This window comes from Podarcis erhardii, assembly GCF_964252035.2.
Source record: "Podarcis erhardii genome assembly, chromosome: 11".
Classification (NCBI taxonomy): Eukaryota; Metazoa; Chordata; class Lepidosauria; order Squamata; family Lacertidae; genus Podarcis; species Podarcis erhardii.
This window is the reverse complement of record NC_138501.1, coordinates 23,737,261-23,759,202: the sequence shown is the minus strand read 5'-3', so window position 1 is coordinate 23,759,202 and position 21,942 is coordinate 23,737,261. Positions and strand designations below refer to the sequence as shown.

General features: G+C 43.5%; 1 long non-coding RNA gene across 1 annotated transcript; it reads left to right on the top strand.

Moving 5' to 3' along the window:
- Positions 1-278: 278 nt before the first annotated feature.
- LOC309352256 lies at positions 279-18,875 on the top strand. The gene is made up of 3 exons (XR_014161202.1): positions 279-449; positions 9,099-9,203; positions 18,759-18,875. It is a non-coding gene; the product is annotated as an uncharacterized lncRNA (long non-coding RNA).
- The last annotated feature ends 3,067 nt before the right edge of the window (positions 18,876-21,942 follow it).

Genomic DNA, 21,942 nt, shown 5'->3' with positions numbered 1-21,942 from the left:
GGAGGTTGTGCTGCAGACTCTGCCATCAGCTGGCATTTCTGCTCCTCTCCTTCTTCAAAATAAACACATAACAGCCTCTGCATACTTGAGCTTGTCATTTTCCCAATTGTTCACGCTGCTGACACAACCCAGGCGAGGTTTCATCGCTTTGGACTGAGAGCTCTAAGGGTAGATTAGTCAGCTCGTGTTTTGGCAGTCCATCCAGTACAGTCAGAAATGAAGTGTCCCTGAAAAAATACAGACACCTCCCTCCCTGCACTAGGAGTGGGAAGGTGCAAAACTCTGCATTCACAGTACTATCGCAGTGAACTGGTAGAAACCAGCATGGACTGGCCTTTTCTTAGAGGTTTTGGGAACAGAACAGATTCACAAGGACAGCAATCCACCCCCCCCCCGCCCTTATGACAGTTTCATCTGTTGAAATGATCCTCTGAAAATGGCAGTTTGGGGTGAGGAGAAAGAGAATATTTCCAATGCTTCCTCTAATTGTCTCTTTGGTGATCTATCTGAGGTTTTATAATGAACAAGTTTTAGCGAACTGAATACATTTCTTGAAATGCAACCCCTGGGCACACTTGAAACGATTCTCTGCTTCAGTCATACATGGGATGTTTGCATAACAGCAAGTAATTTGTTTTTTTAAAAAATAATAATAATAAAAATAACACTGCTCTTTGTTTTTTGGCAAAATTGCCTATAGATGGCTCCCCTTTCCCTCTGTTTCTGAGATCCATTGATCCCCCAAAATGTGTACATGCTATTTTTGCTTAGAGAAGCAGAGTCGTTCCCCCCTCCCCATTTAGGAAATAGCTTCCCCTTGGAAATGGAATTAGGGGTTTGTTGTCATGGCAACAAAGATTTCAGCACTTCTGTTTCCTACAACATATCTCTCTCTGGGTTGCTGCAATTCTAGTGCTTATCAGTGTTTTATCCGAGTGAGCTTGGTGGTGCTGACATGTAGAACAAACTTCAAAGCAGTGACCTAGGATATTCTCTGAGGATCAGAGCAGCTGTCACTATATCCCAATTCTATGGTTTTTTTTTAAGCATTGTGTCCAGTTCTTGAACAAAGTATCATTAAACTATCAAGCTTGCAGTTGTTGCTTTGAAAAGTGATCTTGATGTAAAAATGAACATAATACCTTTGTGTATAGAGGTGGGTAGGGAAACTGATTGGCTAGAACAACCAGTAAATATTGATAAAGCGTGTTCACATAAAAGAGAGCACGTGTTGCGGTTGGGGCCGAACAAAACCCATTTTAGTGGCTAGGCCATAGATGGCTAGAGGCCTGGGAACAGATAGGTGGATGTTGTTACTGGGGCAAATTTGATGTTGCCAATTTAGGGGTGGGGTCAATGGCTTTATAAGCAGGGTCCACAGCTTTCTCTTTCTCTTTTGCTGTGGACACCGGATCTCCCGCCCGCCCTCCCTTGTTTGGGCTTGCGCCTTGACCTTGCTTTGCCTGTCATGGGGTCGCTCGCATTGTTGCGAGGGCCCAGTAGGAATTTTTCCAATCGGCTGATTAGTGCGTGCCTTTTGGGTTTTGCCTACTGCTTAGCAAATCGTCACAACTTGTAAGGTTGGCGGTTAGGCATTGGTTAAAATTGGTTGGTGGAGGGGTATGGATTGGCTGTGCCTGCCCCTCCAATGCTGCTGCTGACGGGTATTCCGTTAAAGGAATTCTGAAGCTTACCATCCCCTTTGTCCAAACCCTGACGGCAGGGTGCGGGCCGCGTAAGCTTCAAGGAGCATGCGCGGAGTAGCTGAGGGCCTGTGACGCAGCTCCAGCTGACTCTGTCCCGTGTTCCTCCGGGACTGACTAGGGAGTCAGTGCTGTCCCCCATGGCGGGGGGTGACAGATAGTCATAACCAATGCCTAAGCAACCACTCTCAATTTGTATGCAAATAAAGTTGTGGCCAAAATTATGCCAAAAACCTTAAACAAAAATTACGTGTGATGTGTGAGTTATTGGGGAAGGGGTTTTGGGGGACCTCAACACGCAAATAGCGACACAAAGCTTGCCTGGGGGACGGAATAGGATAATGATGAAGACATGAGCAGCAAACTTCAAAGAATGCTAGGTGCCCACTTAAATCCTGTATTTGAAAATGTAGCAATTATTTAGAGAACGCGGCCATAATCCATGACTACTTTCTGTGGTGTCGTCAGAGTAGTGATTCCGAAATTGTGTAGGCCATTTGACATGGCAGTTGTGTTTGCCATGGTTCCACGAGTGCTTCTGGCAGTGCTTCTGTATGCATAATTTGCCACAGCCCCCCTGTACATTTAAAGCAACAACATACCACTTTAAACAGCCATGACTGCCCCACTGCAAAAATCCTGGGAACTGTAGTTTGTTAAGTGTGCTGAGAGTTGCTAGGTGATCCTTAATCCCCTCACAGAGCTACAGTTCCCAATTCCCTGGGAAGAGGCATGAACTGTCCAACTATTCTGGGAATTGTAGCTAGGAGAGGGGAATAGCAATGGCAGAACTTGGGGTCTTTAATTTCATTGGCACCCTGTGAAACACCAAAGTTTGGCTCTCCCTGCCTCTCACCTTCCATTCTATATCATAGCTGCAGCACTGCCGGTGCCCTCGCCCCAAAGGCTCCATGCCTATGCAACCAAACTGGTCACATTCTCCTAAATTTATCTCTGGGAATAGGGTTCTCTTAGGAACTCTAAGCACCCTTAACTACTGTTCCCAGAATTCTTTGGGAGGGGAAGCCACGACAGTTTAAAGCGGCATGATACTGCTTAAATACATTCTGAAGATGGGGCTTTGTACACCAGGAGGTTTGTCAGGCAGCCCAGATGAGTGAGAGTTCTCTGCGGACAACTCTACAGCATATTTCACGCATTTGCCTTTCGTGCTTTAGATCTCTTGAAGGAAACACCAGTTTAACACTGGTTCAGTGTGGCAAACAACTCAGTCGTTTTACATGGTGTGTGAAGAGGTCGTCTTGAGGCAGACCTTAGCCAAGTGCCAAAATTTGACAGTGGAACCACAGGCTCTTTACAGACCTCCGTGATGGTAGTGTGGAAGGATGATCCCATAGCTATCCTAGATGAGATTCTGTGTTGCCCAGCTTGCCTGCTTGCTAATATTTGGGGAAAACCTAGACCAAACTGCAACTGAGCGTTTAGAGAAAAACAAACTTTACTTGCAGAATCTTTAACCTAGTTTTAGAGTTCAACGTATTAAATGTATGAAATAATATTATGTGATTCATCCTGAATCACATCATTCCAAAGGGCCCTGAAGTTCCATGGAGTAGCAGAGATCTGGATATATTTATCTTGTTTCATGTTGTCATGTTAGGGAATAGGCATTTCTTAAAGGCCAGAAAGTAGACAAATTCTAGTATTTCCTGCTATTTCAACATGGCCTTTTTACTTCAAAAAAACATCAACCTCTATCCAGCATTTCTTTAGCTGTGCATACAACAATACAGTGGTACCTCGGGTTAAGAACTTAATTTGTTCTGGAGGCCTGTTCTTAACCTGAGACTGTTCTTAACCTGAAGCGCCACTTTAGCTAATGGGGCCTCCTGCTGCTGCTGCGCCGCCGCTGCATGATTTCTGTTCTCATCCTGAAGCAAAGTTCTCAATCCAAGGTAATATTTCTGGGTTAGCAGAGTCTGTAACCTGAAGCTTATGTAACCTGAAGTGTATGTAACCCAAGGTACCACTGTATCAAGGAGGGGAGGCTGTGTCTGCAACTACAGGACTCCAGATCACACTTTGTCGTATGGTTCTTTTTTCTGGGTGTTCCCTGCTCCCACATTGGTCACTTGCTCCATTCCATCCTCTTGAATGGAGAAGGGTTTTAACTTGGTGGTAGAACACCTGCTTTGCATGCAGAAGGTCCCAGGTATAATCCTCTGCATCTCCAGGTAGAGAGCCACTGCCAGTCAGTTTAGACCAGATGTGGGGAGGACCTTTGGCCATGTTTGCTGGGGCTGATGGGAGATGTAGTTCAGCAACATCAGGAAGACCAAAGGTAGACAATACTGAGTCAGATGTACCAGTAGTCTAAGTCACTGCTCTGTGTTCCTGTCTAAAGCCTATTTTCTTCCTAGGTCTGTACAGATTGACATTGTTTATACATCAGGATAAACAAGAGGTAATGGCATATCATGGTTTATTGAGAATGAGCAGTGTGCTCATGCAGGCTCCCTGTTTTCACTTTGCCTAGTGTGAATACATACCCTCCAAGTGTCCCTATATTCCAGGGACAGTCCCAGAATTATGAAAGCCATCCTGGCTTTTGATTTGATCCTGGAACATCCCTATTTCCTCCACCAGCACCACTGTCAGTGAGCTTAGGGAAGAGGATGAGCTGGAGCTTGTCCTGAGCATCCTGTTGCCTCTCCATAGCCCCCACTGCCGGCCAAGGGGATGCGGGTAGCGCTGTGTTCTAAACCACTGAGCCTCTTGGGCTTGCCGATCAGAAGGTCGGCGGTTTGAATCCCTGCAATGGGAAGGTAAATGATGTTTCTGTGCGCTCTGGTTTCCGCCACAGTGTTCCGTTCCACCAGAAACGATTTAGTCATGCTGGCCACATGACCCGGAAAGCTGTCTGTGGAGAAACGCTAGCTCCCTCGGCCTGAAAGCGAGATGAGCGCCACAACCCCATAGTCGCCTTTGACTGAACTTAACCATCCAGGGGTCCTTTAGCTTTACCTTTTACTGCTGGCCTCCTCCCTTCCTTGGGCACCTTGTAGCAGCTGCAGGAGATTTGGGCAAGGAGGAGGAGAGGCTGCTTCTACCAAGGCTTGACATGCCAGCTCTAAGGGGCAGGCAGAGGGCAGGGCCGCCCTGGGCAAGAAGAAAGGGGGAGCAGAGCATGATGCATCTAGATTTTAAAAAAATGCTTTGTGCACTTATGTCTAATCCTGCTCCTTTCTAAAATCTATTTATTGGTGTGTGTAGTTTTTTTTGTACATCTACCAAATAATAAAATAAAATAAAATCGGGATTAAGTTGTTTTCTCAGGATGGCGGACAGTGTGTGTGTTGTGTCCTGTTGGAGTAAATAGGGGTGGCAATTGCCTTCTTCTGATAAGCAATGCTCTGCAGGCAGGCGAGATGACAAAAAATGGGGGTTGGGAGTGAGAAATGTCACTATTTTCATCTGAGGAATGTTGGATGGTACATGAACAGGAAAGCCGGTTAAGCTTCCTATGACATATAAATCCAGGATTGTGGTTGTTTCTCTGTACAATCCAGGATCACTTACTAATTTGGGAGGAAGAAACCAGGATCCCACATTCAGATGCCATGAGAAGCCAAGGCGTCCTGGTTTGTTTCTCCCCGTCACACCAGGGACAGAATGAAGTGGGGGTGACTGGGCAGTGAACACCAACATGCTGCTCTTTCCAAATCAAACACGCTAAGCCAGCAACCGTGGCACCTTGTGACATGCAGTTGTGACTCCTAAGTTCTACGAGAACAATTAGGATGCATCAGAATCATCTAACTTCAGCAGATATTGTTGTGGTGAGGAGGCCAACAGAGACAGGACTTAATGCAGAAGAACAGAGGCTTTGATATTTTTCAAGTTATTGCATTAAATCTTAATAAGAAAATGTTTAAAGGTTATATAGTGGGATGTTTTACAATGCCCTAGTGGTTGTGAGTTATACCTGTGCTTTTGCACTCATTGCACGAAACACTGGAAGGTGAAAGCAACTTTGCTTCTTAGCAGTCAGGTAGTCTATTTGCATCCAAGGTTATTATATGGGTTGTAAACAGCCATTTCCCTCATGCCAAAATGTGTTGCTGAGCGAGTTCCATCATGCCCCATCGCTACACTAATTCAGGTGGTTGGCAAAGACCTGGCCTTTTTTAAAAAAGTGTCAAATTTAACAAAGAAACAACAAATAACAAAAATAGATTTTTTTAAAAAAGTTGGGGGGATGACACACACCCGACAATAACAGTACACACTATGAGTTCATTTGAGACTGTAATAGCCACAAGCTTTTCCTTCTAAAATTAAACATATAAATTAATATAAGCCCCCTAGATGTCCAAACAGGTATCCACACAGAATTGGTATTTCTTTAAAATATATATGTTCAAATGCAGCAAGGGTGGTAAGGTCCTCAGACCACTGCATAATGGATGGTGGGTATTGATTCTTCCAAGCTCAAAGTGCAAGTCTCTTGTCAACCATAAGGGATTCCAACATCCACTTTTGTTGTGCTGCTATTAATTCCCATACTGTAGAAATATACGGTAGTTCAAAAGTACATGAACATCTGGCAATACTGAAGATTTTGCTAGTACACAATTCATATGGGTAATGATTTCAGGCTAGGATGAATATATCTCCAGATACATCATATGCCTCAATGAGGCCTTTTTAGCATTAGACCTCCATCGTATAATTATTAGACAGTGCCTTCCAGTACAAACATTGTGGACTCAAATTGAGACTGGTGGATCAGTATCTCATTCATCCATCCATTTAATTTATATACCACCCTTCATCCATAGATCACAGGTCAGTTTACAGTATAAAAACACAAAAATATTTAACATACAAACAAAACGATACCCACCCCCACATTTCAACTCTACAGAAATGTTCTGTGTAGATTCCAAAACAATTTCCCATTGTTTAGGTTGTACAGCACATTCTAATTCCCTGTTGCAGAACTCTCTGAATAAGCAGCAGTCATGGTTTCAGCTTTATTAGGATATCCAATAATTCACTTAAATAATTCAGTAGATATTGAAGTACTCAAAGCAGGTGTTCCATAAACAGACATTGTAATAGGCGTTGTCATTGACAATATTGCCATTCAGCACTCGCTGGTAAACGATATTTAAACCACAATATGGAAAATGGCAAAAAAATAATAAAAAAAAATTACACCTGGAACTATGAGCTGATCTAATGTATATATCCCACAATGATTCCTTCTACAAAAATCTGCCTCGCTATCCTCAAATCTGGATTACCCCATAAAGTGAATTTTTTCCTAGCATATGGGTTGAATTGTAATTGATCAGACAAGATACACTATGTCACTCTAGTTGCAAGAATTGCAGGTGGTATAGGTTCCTTCCTTTTATGTACTTAAAAGCTAGTTATCCTGAGAAGGGTGTTCATGCAATCACCTCTAAAATTACTATGCTGTGATATTAATAGAAGAAGGAACTTGCCCATTGTTTGTGTTAAAAGATATGCCTTGTGGTATAAGCTAAGATCTAGAAAATGAAATTCTTCTTCCTATATTGGTAGTTGCATTCTCTCTAGTGAGAAGTGAAACAGAGAGTTGTCCCACAGATCTTTGAAAAATATATTCACTACACTGAAATATCATCACTCTACTTCAAATGGTTGGTGAAGAATCCCCCCCCCCAGCAGTGTATATTTTGCTGGTTCCCTTCCATGTTAAGTTTATGCTGCTGGAATTTGTTCAAGACTTTTCATATTGCTTGCCTCCAGACTGCCCATATTTTGCGGGAGGGATTCAGTCGCATAGGTTTGTGCAATTAAAGTGGATTAAAGCATTCTGATGCAACAAATCCACAAAAAGCAACAACAACCCAGACTGACTTTTTGTGGTTAGGAAAGTGACAGGTAAATGTGTGTATAACCACCATGTAAGCAAATCACAGTGAACTCAGGATGAATGTTCATTGTCACATAATATTTGTGAGAGCAAGCAAATCAGAGTGAATGCTCCATAAAACTGGACATTGTCTAACCTCTTCATAAGCGAGTTGCAAGCAAATCAAGACAAATCTTCAATAAATAGGAGGAGCACATTGTTACCTTATTAGTTTCAGTGTACATTAGTTTTTGTTTCCAAGGAATTATGTTTCGTTTCTTCTGTTTTTATTATTGTCTGTTTGGGGAAACAATTCAGATTATTTCTTTAAAATAATAATATTAATAATGGTGATGTGTTTTCTTCCAAATAATTTTTTACCGATACGCAAATTTCTGCAGAGTCAATTGTTTCATCGGTTCACTAAGATTCCTTTAACCAAAATAAAAAAATTCTTCCAGTAGCACCTTAGACACCAACTAAGTTTGTTATTGGTATGAGCTTTCGTGTACATGCAGTGCTGGTATCTGAAGAAGTGTGCATGCACATGAAAGCTCATACCAATAACAAACTTAGTTGGTCTCTAAGGTGCTATTGGAAGGATTTTTTTTATTTTGTTTTGACTATGGCAGACCAACACGGCTACCGACCTGTAAGTATTCCTTTAAACCAGTCTGAGTCTGCAACCCAGGCACCACTTAACTGGAGTAAACCCCATTAAAGTCAACAAGACTTACTTCTTAGTAGACATGATTAGGCTTGTACTGTGGTGTTTAGCTTCGTCTCTGAACATCAGTTGACCTCCGCTTTTCTTTGTTTACTGTCAATGCCTATGCTTATAATCAGTTGCCTGTTCTAAGTTTAGAATACCTGTGCCTCATTAACTGCTCTGAGTGCTTCTTGCTCATCTAATGGTGCATGAAGAACGTTTCTCCCCATGACGGAGGTGAGAGAGCATCTTGGTCTTGTTAGAGGCTGAAGTAGGTTTACAGGTGGATGATGCTTCAGTTATAATTGTTTTTGGAGCAATTTGCCCTTTAGTTCTTCCTTCTCTGAAAATAGCGGGGGGAGGGGGGAGGGGAGAGAGAGAAAATACATTTTGTTTAAAGGCTATAAAGAAAAACAAGTTGAGGGCTGTGTCTTTTCTATTTTAATACTTTCCAATCTTTGGAATGTGAAAGCTGTATTATTATTATTATTATTATTTAAAATTTATAACCTGCCCTGTGAAAGCTGAATGATGATGATTTCAATTAACCCAATGCCTTTTTAACATGTGTTGGGGGGGCATTATTGGATTGGTCTGTTTTTTATTATGTATTGTGTGTTTTTAATACTGCGATTTTACGTTGCAACCGCCCTGAGACCTGCAGGTATAGGGGAAGTATACAAATTTAATCAAAAATAGTAATAATTTATAACTTGCCTTTCCTTCCCAAGGAGCCCAGGGCAGCAAAATGTTTAACAACAAATATCATCTAAAAAATCATTCTATCAAACCCTTTGTTTTTGTGCCTCTTTTCTTGCAGCATGTGGATTCAAATCAGAATACCAAGTCATGATATTCACAGTTTTTGCACGCACACTTTACAGGTATAAATGAATGGAAAGAAGAGATGGAAAATGTCCTGCTGGTAAGCTAGTGCAGGGGAGCAGGGGTTTGGCGAAACTTTATATAAAGACTGTAATTTTAAGACTGTAATCTGCTCCTGAACAACTTGTGACTTTACAGCCATGGAGCATAGCCGACCAGGTGCTTGAAAACACTTGGATTTCTCCCATTCAAGGCAGAGATGAAAAGCAGGAAGTTTATCAAGCCCCTACTGAGCCAGCATGTATGGATTCAAATTGGGCAGGCGTGTTGTAAATCAAGTGTATTCCAGTGTGATGCAACAGTCAAAGAGTTTGTCCTACATTTGGAAGTGTTTGTTTGCCATGAATGAAAAATCGAGTCAAATAGGAACCATTCTATTCAGTTTCCATGGGTTCTGAAATAAGAAATGGAAACTCTTTCGTCATTCACGTCTATAGTAAGTTTCGTATGAACGGCTGGACTTATCTTTCTATGGTGGTAACGGCAGAGCTGATTTGGGGGAAATGTTGCTGGAGCTCATATTTTATTTTCTTAGAATGCCCCCTGATATCTGCATGTCTGGCTATCTGTGAAATCCAACGCATACTTTTCGATTTTCAGAAAACAAAAATGGGACACTGAATGTGGACAACGCCCCAAGTTAGGGGTGACACCGACCTAAAGTGAGATGTTCCAGAAGTATGACATGACAGGAGAAGATACAATATGGTAGTTCGCAAACTGGAACAGTTACTTCCGGGTTTGCGGCGTTTGGGAGCCAAAACATTCGAGAACTAAGCTGTTCGAAAACCAAGGTACAATTGTAGAGTTTTCTTGCTTCATTGGAAATGATGCACCTGGAATTGGAGTTCAGAAATGTGAAACAAGGAGTACAGAGGACGGCATGTAGGGGCAGTTTTTGTGTCAGGGATGGCTCCACTTGAATTTTGGCGAGAGGAGCAAAGGGTGTTGCAGAACAGCTAGATATCTTTGTGTAAGAGTATCTCATAAAAAAAAGAGACGTGGGTGGCGCTGTGGGTTAAATTACAGAGCCTAGGACTTGCCGATCAGAAGGTCGGCGGTTCAAATCCCCGCGACGGGGTGAGCTCCTGTTACTCGGTCCCCGCTCCTGCCAACCTAGCAGTTCAAAAGCACGTCAAACTGCAAGTAGATAAATAGGTACCACTCAGGTGGGAAGGTAAACAGCATTTCTGTGCGCTTCTCTGGTTTCGCCAGAAGCGACTTAGTCATGTTGGCCACATGACTCGGGAGCTGTATGCCGGCTCCCTTGGCCAATAAAGCGAGCTGAGCGCTGCAACCCCAGAGTCGGCCACGACTGGACCTAATGGTCAGGGGTCCCTTTACCTTTACCTTTATAAAAAGGAAGGTGGGGAACATGTGGCTCTCTAGATATTTTAGCTCCCATCAGCCATAACCAGCATGGCCCATGGCCAAAGGTGATAAGAACTGTAGTCCAACAACATCTGAGAGCCACAGGTTCCCTACTCACATATTAAAACTGTTTTATTTAATGGCTTCCCACTGCAGGCTCCTGTAGTATTTTTATGGGTCTATAATAGCAATGGAATAAATAATGCATTGAGCTCATCAATAAAGCTACATATCAACCTAAGCAATTTGTAACATTAGGTATTTTTATTTATTTAAAATATTTGTATCTCCCCTACCAAGCAACAGCTCACAAGACAGCTTAGTAGAATGTCTCATGGTTGCCTGATGACAGCTATGTCTCCTGACTGCTAAACATAATGTGTGAATTATTTCTTACACTTAAAAAAGGCAGATTAAGAAATGTGGGGCTAGCTGGGTTCTATTTCTTTACGCAACTTATTCCACGAATGAGAGTTACACATTTTTGCAACATAATCTTTGCATCGCCACTTGAAGAAAAGAAGACAGGAGAATTAGGATCAGATTGTGTTACCTTAAGTTTGAGTGCTGCTTTGCAACAAGTTCTGCAAGTAAAAACCAAAGAAGCTGAAAGCACAAACCAATTCACTTAGGATTCAATTTCTGTTGCACAAAGTAAGATATCATTTGTAGCACAATGTGATGCATCTTCTGAGCTGACAGAAGGACCACAGGCCATTAAAAGCATATAAAATAGGTATTTCAGAGGGATCTCACTGTGTGCATTAAGTATGTTATTTAACACAATCCTGAAGGCTTCTACAATAAGGGCATTTACACAGGATGTGGTTGCCATGTTGAAGCCACTTTAAATTGCCTCCTGTGGTAACGGGTTCTGCGTGGCAAGCTACCTGTGTCCAAGCCCACCCAGGGATAGCTGTGGGCGGGATTCCAGCATTTCGGGGGGTTGGACTAAATGATCCTTGGGATCCCTTCCAACTCTGCAACTCTGTGATTCCATGATTCTAATGAGTTGCCATGTGATATGGGGATCTATCCCATATCTTACAGAAATGATTTGGTCTCAGAAACTACCTTTAGAATTTATACAGCAAGTGTTAATGTCAAATATAACTTGATATATTCTGAATATTCAAGTAGTCCGTGAATCATCAGTATTTGAAACCAGGTGACATTTGATTTCAGTACTTGACAGCCTTTTATCATTGATTTGCAGTGATATTTAGCACTGGACTGTGGAACAGGTGGCATGCAATGATATTTAGTGTGTGACAGCCCCAGACAGACAACATGCAATGGTGTGTGTGTGTGTGTGTGTGTGTGTGTGTGTGTGTGTATTATTTGACAGTTGTGAGATTGATAGCTACCTTATTAAACAATCAAAAAGTGGCACTTCCAAAATTCAAGCTTGAAACCTAAATGCAGAAATTAGGAATTCTTTTTATAACTTTGTTAAATGATCAAACTTGGTGAAATTTGACTCAGGCTCCATTTTTTACAATATGGATGTGATAATGCTTTTTGCAGTTCTCATTTTATGAAAGTTCTTCTTATAGAATCATAGAATTGTAGAGTTGGAAGGGATCTCAAGGGTCATCTAGCCCAACCCCTGCAATCTCAACTAAAGCATCCATGACAGATGACCATCCAATCTCTGCTTAAAAACTCCTAGTGAAGAAGAGTCCAACGCCTCCCAAGGGAGTCTGTTGTGTGTCTAGACCCCACAACCACCCCCTCATTGAAGAATAAAACACACCAGGACACAGATATTAAGTTAATGTTATTGGGCAAATTTTGGCTACAACTTTATTGATTACAGAATGTGAGTGATAATTGGCTTAGGCATTGAATGGACCAGACTATATCTGACTCCTGCCCGTAGTGGTAAGGGTAAATGAAATATACTCGGAGCTGAGTGTGGATTTCATGCTCTTTATTCAGTTCATAGTAGTGAGGAATGGAATTTCCCCCAAATTGCCTGCTTTATATACATTATTTACACAATAGGCACTACGTGCTTGGCTAGTTCCAGGATTCTCCTGTAGGCCAATCAGGTTGCGGATTCACTTCCACCTGGAGTTGGATTGGGTGGCTCCTGCGGACCAATCAGACTGCTGCATTCTGGACCCTATTGTTTTAGGACCAATCAGAATACTGCATTCTGTTTTTTTTTTTTTAATAATTTTTATTAATTTTCATAAAACCAAAAAACACACAAATAAACAACACATGACTTCCCCACGCCTCCCCTTCACTGCACCCCTGTTTCAGAAATTTTTAGCAATCCTTCATTCCTTTTCAATATTTCGTTTCCCTTAAAATTTTCTTAACTTAACTATTTACAGCTATAGTTCTTTATTTCTTGACCCTTAACATTTTATCAGTCCGGAATTTTGCAACAGTTCTTAAGATATAGTTTAAATTTTTTCCAGTCTTCTTCCACCGTCTCTCTCCTTTGATCACGGATTCTGCCGGTCATCTCTGCCAGTCCCATAAATTCAGTCACCTTCGTCTGCCATTCTTCCAGAGTAGGTAATTCTTGCATCTTCCAATACTTTGCCAAGAGAATTCTTGCTGCTGTGGTTGCGTACATAAAAAAGGTTTTATCTTTCTTTGGTACCAATTGGCCGACCATGCCCAAGAGAAAAGCCTCCGGTTTCTTTGCAAATGTCCACTTAAGGACTTTCTTAATTTCATTATAGATCATTTCCCAGTAGGCTTTAACCTTTGGGCAGGTCCACCAAAGATGATAGAAAGTTCCTTCGCATTCATTACATTTCCAGCATTTATTATTGGGCAAATGATATATCTTTGCAAGCTTGACTGGAGTCATGTACCACCTATAGATCATTTTCATTATGTTTTCTTTCAAGGCACTACATGCCGTAAATTTAAGGCCTGTGGTCCATAACTGCTCCCAGTCAGCAAACATAATATCATGACCAACATCTTGTGCCCACTTAATCATAGCTGATTTAACTGAATACAGAATACTGCATTCTGAATCCTATTGTTCTAGGACCAATCAGACTGCTGCAATTTCGATCCTATTCAACTCAGTACATAACAGTAAACCACCAGAAGGGGGAGCCCCATCGATGCAGAGAAACTTGAGCTCCCCTACGTGTTCCCGACGGGGTCGTGTCATGGCCCTAGCCCCGCCCCAGGCTTCGGACAAGATCCACGCCCCTAGATTCCTTTAACAGAATACCCTTAAACTTGGAGGGGCAGGTGATGGCCACACCTCCCCTTCCCCATCAAAAGGTCAAACAATGGCTAACCGCAGAACCTCACAAAGCTGTGACGATTGCTACGAGGTAGGCGAAAACAAAATGGCCCGTGTCAATTTTGCCAAGTGGAAAAATTCCTACCAGGCCCCTCAGCACCGACCAACCGAGGTCCATAGCAAAGCCAATGAAAACCTGCAAAAGGGAGGGAGGGTGGGAGATTCAGGAAGTGAACCAAGAAGAAGCCCCCCGGCTAGCGCCCTCACTTAAATGGTCCTGGCCACGCCCCCACCAGCAGGCGGATTGGCTGGCTGTGTGCTGATGCGGCCAGGATCCCCAGGGCAACGCGGGACTTCATCCCCCGCCCCTGGGGGGAGTGGGTGGCTACCGCAACGCCTCCCCACTAGGAAGTGGAGCGGATTTCCTTACAGCTCTTACTTCATGAAGTAACTTTTAAAGTCCTTTTCAAATAATGCCCCGCAAAGCACCTGCATTTAGCTTCTGTTCATTTCTGTTCATTTTTGTTCATTTCATACAGAATTTGGAAAAATGGCAGGGGGTTGGACTCGATGTCCCTCGGGTCCCTTCCAGGTCTACAATTCTAGGAAAGCTTCATTGATTCGGAACACCTAGCACTAAGCTGAGGCTTTTTAACAGAAAGAGGTTCCTCCCTTGGGCTTGTGCAATGAAACGATCATGAATTGTTGATCGAATCGGCCCCTTTACTTTAAATTATGCTGAGTGGTAGTGCGAAAGTAAGAAAAACCTCAAATGACAAACAGCAGGCTACAAGGACTCAGCATCGCTTTTCATTTCTTTGCTTTTGTCAGTGTTTGTCAAAAAGCTTTAATGGTTTCCAAAACCATTTATTCCTTCCATTACTGGCTTTTTCAAAACCTCATAATATTTAAAACACTTACCGTAATTTCATTTCTTAAAAGAACATCATGCAGGTATATAATTAGCGTGGGATCAAACTGGATTTTTCCCCGCCTGTAAAATACAGCTGCAATCAGCTGAAATGCCAGCTAAGGCTGTAATCCTTGATGCATGTACCTCAGAGCAAGCTCCATCAAACTCAGAGGGCTTACTTCTGAAGAAATAACAATAATTTTATTATTTGTACCCCACCAACCTGACTGAGTTGCCCCAGCCACTTGGGGGGTGGGCTTCCAACACATATAAAAGCATAACAAAACATCTAAGATTAAAAACATCCCTACATGGCCTTCAGACGTTTTCTAAAAATTGTGTAGCTACTGATCTCCTTGATATCTGATGGGAGAGTGTTCCACAGGGTGGGTGCCACTACTGAGAAGGCCCTCCACCTGGTTTCCTGTAGCTTCACTTCTTGCAGTGAGGGAACCACCAGAGCTGGACCTCAGTGTCCGGGCTGAATGATGGGGGGTGGGGTGGACTATAACTCCCATCAGCCCTGACCATTGGGCCATGCTGCCTGGGGCTGATGGGAGTTGGATTTCACCAACAGCTGAAAGTGCCCCATCCCCAATCTAGTCCTACCACACCAAGTCCCTGCTGCTGCTGATCATGTCTATTTTCCCCTCCTGAGTTCCTCGCTGTGTACTTTCCTCCCCGCCTTTCCCTGCCATTCCGTCCTACGAGTGATTTGCACCATTTCAAGTTAAGATGTTGAAAGAAGAGCTCGGCAGGAAGGCGGATTGTTTCTAAGCTCTTCAAGGCCACTTTTCTTTTCACCTATCAAAAAGCGAGAGAGATTCCTTGAATAGCACGAAGCCTAGGGCACTGTTACGTTAAATGCATTTTAATGACATACAACAGACCTTGGCAAAGATGTTCCTTTAGAAATTCTCATTCTTCCCACACTCTACCACCCACCAACTACATTACAAACAGCCATCCCAATATTAACAAAGTTTGGGATGGCCGGAAAATGGCTTAAGATGTGCATTAGCCTGGATAAGGAGTTGGTTAGAGTATGACGCGGGTGGCACTGTGGGTTAAACCACAGAGCCTAGGACTTGCAGATCAGAAGGTTGGCGGTTCGAATCCCCCGCGACGGGGTGAGCTCCCGTTGCTCAGTCCCTGCTCCTGCCAACCTAGCAGTTTGAAAGCACGTCAAAGTGCAAGTAGATAAATAGGTACCGCTCTGGCGGGAAGGTAAACGGCGTTTCCGTGCGCTGCTCTGGTTCGCCAGAAGCGGCTTCATCATGCTGGCCACATGACCCGGAAGCTGGACACCGGCTCCCTCGGCCAACAATGCGAGATGAGCGCCGCAACCCCAGAGTCGGCCATGACTGGACTTAACAGTCAGGGGTCCCTTTACCTTTACCTAGAGTATGATGCTGATAATGCCAAGGTTGCAGGTTCGACAGCTGCATATTCCTGCATTGCAAGGACCAGATTATCCTTAGGGTCCCTTCCAACTCTACAGTTCTATGATTGTATAAATGAACTCTAAGATATGCATTAAAAACAATAGAACTTATGAAGCTGCCTCTTACTGAGGAATCAGCTACATTAGTAGAGAAATAGTTTTAAATGCTTTATAACACCATTGACACCAGATGGCGCTGTAGAGTTCCGCCTTTTGCAAATGTGATTTCCCAATATGAGGTTTACAACGCGCTTTCTTGAAACACTTTTTTAAATGTGTCTAGATCCAGTCTGAGTCAGGGCGTTGGTCCATATAGCTCAATAGTGTCTATACTACAGCCCTACCAGACCCTCCCAGCCCTACCAGAAGATGCTGAAGAATTGAGCATGGGAATTTTTGCATCTCAGAGTGTGCAAGCAAATATTATGCACACACGTGTCTGCCAAATATTATTTTTATTTATTTTAAAAAGCAAGCCACTTAGGGACTTCTTTAAAAACAATGGGCTGGTGCCAAACCCTTTCCCATTCATATCTTCCCCATTCCAAATGGCTCCAGGCTGTTTTCATCCCCGCTGTGGTGGGTTACAAAATGAACGTCTGCATTTTGAACACTGTTGGGACGAAGTGTATGAAAGTTGTTTTAAGGACCATTTCGTGTGGGATGCTGTAGTCAGAGAAAGGGCTAACCACCATTTATGCAGCATCTCAGCTCCAAATCTCGCTCCCTTCCTGTGACTATTTAGTTGCAATCCTTACAATAATCTGGTAAACAGTGCTTTTTTTTCTGCGCCAGAGTGCAATTCCAGCACCTCTCAGGTGAGGGCCATTGAGGGCTAGTGCTGCCCCAGCCCGCTTCTTATATGTAAATACTTCTGAGAAGCCCAAAACGAATACAGTCATACCTTGGGTTACAGATGCTTTGGGTTGCGCCAGCGGCGTAGCGTGGGTTGTCAGCACCCGGGGCAAGGCAAGTAATTTGTGCCCCTAACCCGCCGCCGCTGCCAGCTTCTTCTTGCTGCTGCCTGGGCTGGTCGGGTGTGGTTCTCTCCCGCGCTCAGCGCTGCGCTGGGCGGCCGCTGCACTGTCCCTCCCCCAGATAGTCCCTCCCTCGCTCTCTCTCCGCTCCGCAACGCAACGCAACGCACGCCTGGCACCCTCCCCCTCCACAGTGGGCGGCGACCCGGCAGCTCGGATCGGATTCGCACAGCCAGCACTGCAGTGAGAGAGAGTGAGTGACCCAGGTAGGGGCAGAGAGCTGCGAGTGCGAGCGCGCCCCCCCAATGTTGCGCCTGGTGCGGCTGGCCCCCCCTGCACCCCCACGCTACGCCACTGGGTTGCGCACTGTGCCGAATCCAGAAGTACCAGAATGGGTTACTTCCAGGTTTCATCACTTGCGCGTGCGCAGAAGCACTGAATCGCAACCCACATGTGGCACTGCGGGTTGCGAACGTTCTTCCCACATGGATCACATTTGCAACCCGAGCGTCCACTGTATTTCAAGTCAAAACAGAAGCTGGCCAGCATGTGTGAGTCTACACTTTTTTTTAGATCTAGCTCCTAGCCACTCCTGACCACAATTGGTCAAGCTATGAAATGGGGCCAATTCATATTTCTTTTTCTTCAGTCTATCTCCTGTGTACCAGTGGTGCACTTAAACTTTCCAGCTAGGCCTCTATCATTGCACACACTTGTGTTTGTGTGAGGGCCCTTAGATGGCTGCCTTAGCCATCTGCCTGAATCTAAGACAATGAGGGACGCAGCAGTGCATTTATTTGTCCTGCAGCAGAACTAGGGGTGACCCCCAAAACAGACAGGGAGACAGCTTGCTGTAGTTCTTAGCCCCTCTGCAGGTGGTGAATGTGGCTGTTGTCAAACCAGCATCTGTTCAGGGCTGCCCCGAGTTGTCTGGCAACTTACTGTAACAACTTCATGGTGAGTTTTGGCACTTGTTTTTCTTGGGGGAAAAGCACTGCATGTAAAGTACAGTGGTACCTCGGGTTAAGAACTTAATTCATTCTGGAGGTCTGTTCTTAACCTGAAACTGTTCTTAACCTGAGGTACCACTTTATAGCTAATGGGGCCTCCTGCTGCCATCATGCCGCTGCCGTGCGATTTCTGTTCTCATCCTGAAGTAAAGTTCTTAATCCAAGGTATTATTTCTGGGTTAGCGGAGTCTGTAACCTGAAGCATCTGTAACCTGAGATACCACTGTATTATAATCGCAAATGGCAAAACTGAGGCTGAAAATGGTTTGCCTTAAGGCCAACTAGTAGGCATATGGCAGAAGTGAGAGTTAAACCAGTGGCTTTCTGATTCACAGCATGCTATGCCATACCAGCTCCATAGATTCTAATCCAGAGACTTGTGCATAATGTGCAAAAAGTCCCTGACTTGCACTCAGTCTTAAACATATTACACAGTTTTTTCTCTCTCCAACCACTGCAATGAATGGTGGGTTGGGGAAAAAAAATGTAGAGAATAACGCTTGGAGTTTTTGCTTTTTGGGTAGTTTTAAACATTTGTTTTCTAAATATCCTTGAGCCAGACCTAACACATCAAGTGAAAGAGAGCAGGAAAAATATTCAGCTATCATTAAAAAAAACATGTAAAGCTACCAATGTGATTTTTATTTTCTTCAGGCTACAACACAAAGTCTAAACATTACCTGACAAAGAAAACAACTTTCGAAAATTTGCTAAACTCCACCTTGGCAACACTTTTCAACAGCAAAGGCATCTTGCTCTCACACTCCAAACAACATTCAAGGTAACTCAGATCTGGATCAAGCAAAGAATCAGCATTAATTTCATAGTAGCTTGTTCTGAGATCTCCAGCCTGATTTCCACATCAAAGACGGTACACGCTTTTAGTTAGGTTTTGGATACTCTTCCAAACCAAGCCCTCAACTCTCTTGAGCTTTGCCCATCATTAATATTTACCCAAGTCATCATCCAGAAAAACTGGAGGCAACTATTAATTCCTTCATACTGACTTTAAAATGGAAGATCATGCTTGGGGACAGAACCATAGGCTGCCTCTGTTTCAAGAGGGGAAAAATAGCAAACCCTCGGAACCTTTTTTTGCATCCTCTTTGATGTGAAAACTTCCCTACAGATATTTCAGTACAGTTTCCTAAGTTATACGAGATGTGGAGAATCTCCACATCTGGAAAGTCAGCTGACCCAAACCTTGCTTAGCAAAATCAACAGCTCTGAGATTATTAACATAATTTAATGTTTATATATATATATTTTCTTGCAGAATATTATGATCTGAAGTAATTTCATCTGGAGCAGAGTTTTGTTGATTATTATTAATAACGGTCAAATGATTAAACAACAAAAGTTAACAAAATGGCTATATATTTGCTCGACTTTGTTGCAGGCAGAGAAACAGTAGTTTACGTGGAGTCACGGGTCATTTCCCTGTGTATACCAGAGGGCAAGAAGCCCTTGCCTGGCCTCTCTTCATGCTCAACATCTGTCAGGGAATGATCAGAAGACGAGGATTGGGGAATGTGTTCTATGGCAGACCAGCTTCTCTCCAATGGAGAGCTGGAGGGGCAAGTCCACAGCATGTTCAGAAGCACAGAGAGAGACAGGAGCTGAACAGCTTAGGGAGGAGTTACCCAGTTATGAGATAATGACAACAGAACCAGAAGGGAGGGGGCAGCTAGTTGAGATGTCACTTGAGAGCATGGGGGACCCCTCCCTCACCATGAACTCGGAGGTCCAAACGTATGAGAGAGCAAAGGAGTTAGAGGGAGGGAGGAACTTCCCATTGGTGCCCAAAATGCTGCGGAAGTTGGAAGGGGGATTAGACTAGCCAACTGCCCTCCTTGCGGAGAGCTGTGTATCTGTGCTTGCAACATGATGCTGTAATAAACGGACCATAAATCTTATCAACTGCTTGTTAATTCATATCTGTGAAGTTGCCGAAGGGAGGGGAGGACTCTCCACGCCTGACAACATTGCTTCTGGATTCTTGGCTGTAATTCTGGGAAATCTCATGCCAGACTCCTGCTGACTTCATTTGGACTACTGAGCTGATTGCCAGGGTCATTGATTGCAGTGGATGGCGATGTTTGCTTTAGCTTCAAATGGACTTTATTCATGATGATCACTAGTGATCGTTAAATATCTCATCACGGCACTCAGCCCTATCCATCAAGGCACTTGCTGTTGTAACGACTGCATAGAAATAAATTACTCTCTGCTTTATGTTGTCCTAGTGGAGTGGCCCAATATAAAAATATTTCAAAGGAGTGCCATAAATTAGCCCCAGTCCTCGAATTAAATACGGGAAGCCGAAGAGGACTTGCAGTGCTTCGTTTGCTCCAAATGGCAAGGGGGAGTGGAGCTCCTGATGCAAATTGCTGGAAAGAAACAAAGCCTGCCTTGTTGATGATGAAACGAGCATCTGTTGAATTGTCAGAGCATCAGTATAGTTTTACGAGAGTAGCTTTTATTCACAGTGCAGCTCAAATTCAGACTCAGCATGGGTCTGTGTTGCACAAGCCAGCCCCATTATGAAGTACTGATTACACAAGGAAGGAGCATTAATGGTCGGCATCCTCTAAGGAAGTTTCTCTGGGCAAAATGACCATTGGGCGATACCCAATTAACTCATTCTATCAGCGCTAGGATTTTGAGCTGCACGCAACAGGATTTCCCACCTCCTCTCCCCATGCACAGACCACACTCTCCCCCAATCTGCCCTGGAGGGTTGCGGAACCCCAGAACAGATTTAAGGAGCATGTGGGATGGAGGCAGGGAAGACACTCCATTGCGCAAGCGGAAATCCATGGATGGAACAAGTTAGTTGTATATGTCCCATTGAAGTGAGTGTGGGGCTAGGCTTTGAGGGCTCCTCAGTGGTGCAGGGATGGCACTTTGCATATGCTCAGAGGCAGGATGAATTGCTTTTTCATTAGCAGGGAAAAGGGTTGATTGATGCCACTGTTGTAAATTAAGTTTCCCACTGATATGTCATCTGTTTCCTAAATGGTGCATCCTTGACTAAAATCTGCAGCTGAACAGAGCATTAGCAAGGCCGTTTCAACGTTACATCCCATTGTTTTGTTGCACGCATTTTGTGTCCTTCCCATATTTGCCTATACAAGGAATGACTTTCATTCTATACACATAAAATGCCCTAAACAAAAAACAAATCTAGAAGTGTATTGATGGTGTGCCTTTTTTTTGTCTCAGCCAATGTTAACCACTAGATTCCAGTGTCCTCTTCCTGTCACAGCACATGGGATATTTTGCTACCTTGAGAAACACTGGAATTTGGCTCAGGGTAGTAAAATGGCCCCCAAACTGGCTATGTAATTTTCTTTGTCTCTGTCCAAGAAGATTTAGTATGAGCAGTGCTATTTTTCTAGAAAAAGAAGTGCCAGAATTCATCACAAACACCTCCCTTGTTCTCTTATAATGGCAATGGAGCCCATCTGAGAAGTGATGGAACTGAGTTCTGGTGAATTCCAGCTGAAAAAAAGTCATGAGTATGAGAATATAGAAACATGAGCACAAGTACAAAGTAGTAGTCAAGAACGAAATGCCTGGTAGCGTGGAAACATTATCTCAAGGACCACCACCCTCCGCTGATGTGGGTGGGAGACTATGCTATAGCTCTGAAGAGTGTTAAGCTGTGTGTGTTGAATCTTGTATGTCAATCATGAGCACAAAAAAATCAGATTGGAACGACCCATTTATATGAGATATTGCTCCCATCTAGAAGTACCCTTGAAAACAAACCAACATCCCCAGTTCACTATTTTATTATTATTTTTGTCAAATTTAACTATCAAAGCAGAGTTCT